The following is a 2376-nucleotide window of genomic DNA, read 5'->3' on the forward strand; positions in this document are numbered from 1 at the left end:
CATATATATATATATAATATGCCCATTTCATGGGGTATTGAGGGCAATTGAAGAAGGAGGTGAGAGAAGGATTGAGGGGTCTTTAAGCAGAGAAGTGGGCACAACTAGGAAATCTATCCTTACTGGAATAGAAAGAAATACAGAGCAATGAATTTGTATATTTTCCCCTATCTTTTGATTAAAAGCAATCATATAAATCCTCCCCCATCCTCATGGGAGAAAACATGTATTAAAAAATAAGGTCACTTTAAAAAAAAGTTATTTTATTATGGAAAATTTCAAATTTAGACTAAACAATTTCTAAAGTAGATTAAACAGTATAATGCTCTCGCATGTACGCCTCACCGAGCCTCAATAACCATCAACCCATGGCCAATCTTGCCCCATTCATATGCTTCTCCTGTGTGATGATGATTTTTAATTTTCAATCAAAGTATAATGTATGTACATATAAGCGCACATATAAGTAGACCCTGAACACATTTTCACACATTGGATACACCTGTGTAACCAGCTCCACTTGCACATAAACATTCTATGAAGTAAGGAACATGGCTTGGGGCTTACAGCAGTCCTAGGGAGGGTGGAGTGGAGGTTCTCTCTCTTCATCTCTGCTTCCACTCTCTTCTAGACAAAGAAAGCACTCCTCTAAGAAAACTGTCTCAGCCGACACCACTGTCATTCTCAATGACTCTTTCAAACAGGAAGAGGAAGGCACCGCTTTCCCTGCCCTGCTGGCCAAGAATCACTGGCTAGAAGACTGCTGTAGAAACAGCTCAGAGAAAATACTTCATTCAGTGGATTCAGTGGCATTCATTCTTCAAACATTGGTTTTTACTTATATTTTTTAAATTTATTTTTGAAACCTTGGTGATGTCTCACCTCATTATGATTTTTACTTAAAAAAAACTGAATTAATTGGGGTAACATTGGTCAATAACATTATATAATTTTCGGGTGTACAAGATTATAATTTGACATGTGCGTACTCTATTGCAGGCTCACCATCTGAAGTCTAGTTTCCTTCCTTGGTGATGTGTTACTTCATTATGACTTTTACTTTTTTTAAAAAAATGTTTAATTATGGAATTTTTCAAACATACTCAAAGTAGAGAGAAGAGTGTAATGAACCTCTATGTATTCATTACTCAGCTTCAATAATCTCCTCAAACATTTATGAAGAAATGACTGTGTTTCAAGATTGCTGATTTATCATTTGCCTTCCCTCTTCAAACTCCATTGAAATAATAGAAAAGGAAAAAAAAAGTGTGTGAGGGGGTTTGCATGGAGGGGGAGTGAATATGACTACAGATGAACAAACTGATATTTGTTAAAGGTGCGTGATGGGTTCATGAGGGATTTATTATAATATTAAAAAAATATTTAATTGCAGTAGAATACACATAACATAAAATTCACCATCTGAACCATTTTTAAGTATATAGTTCAGCAGCACTAAGTATATTCACATTATTGTGCAACTAATCTCCAGAACTCTTTTTTGAAAAACTTGAAAACTTTTCATCCTGAAACTCTATACCTATTAAACACTAACATCCCATTCCTCCTTCCCCTCAGCCCCTGGCAACCACTACCTTTCTACTCTCTGTCTCTATGGTCTTGTTTAGATACCTCACATAAGTGTAATCATACAGTATTTGTCTTTTTGTGACTGGCTTATTTCACTTAGCATAATGTTCATCATAACATTTTATCTACTTTTGTAGATACTTGAAGTTTTTCATACTAAAATATTATATGAAACCAAAAGCCTAGCTGGGAAGCTGGAAAAGTTGTCATCAGTCGCCCAGAAAATACTTGAAGATGTAAGATAAGGGAGATAGCCTCAAAGCAGTGCTGAAGATCCCATAATTCTAGAAAAGCAAAAAAGAGCCTTTCCTTTCAAAGGTGAGTTTTATGGAAAACTCTGGAAGAATCCAAAGACCAGAGGCAGCAAGGGATTGAGAAGAGAGGATGGGGTGTGAGGCTATGAGTCAATGGCTCTGCCCCTGACCTTGATACTTGTCTTCAGGTTAAAGCCAGGAGAACAACTCTCCAACATGGAGGTTCTCATTCAGGATATACTATAGACAGTGGCTGGAAGAAGGGCATGGCCCCAGGTGGTAGTCACTGGGGGAAAGGGATTCCCCATGTTTGGAGAACAAGCTAGCAAACACCACCAAGGATCGGTGGCTTGATCTGAGGCCTTTCTCACCAAAACAGGAGAATTTGAACTTTTATAACCAGAACTGGCTTTCACTGTCATGAGAGCAGGCATTTTCCACTGGAGTTTAGAAAGTGCACACCAGCCTCCACTGTAAATGATAAGCCTGGACCTTCATCTCTAACAGGAATGGAGATTACAGAATTATCAAA

The sequence above is a fragment of the Pteropus alecto genome, unplaced genomic scaffold (assembly GCF_000325575.1).
Source record: "Pteropus alecto unplaced genomic scaffold, ASM32557v1 scaffold28, whole genome shotgun sequence".
NCBI classification, from domain to species: domain Eukaryota; kingdom Metazoa; phylum Chordata; class Mammalia; order Chiroptera; family Pteropodidae; genus Pteropus; species Pteropus alecto.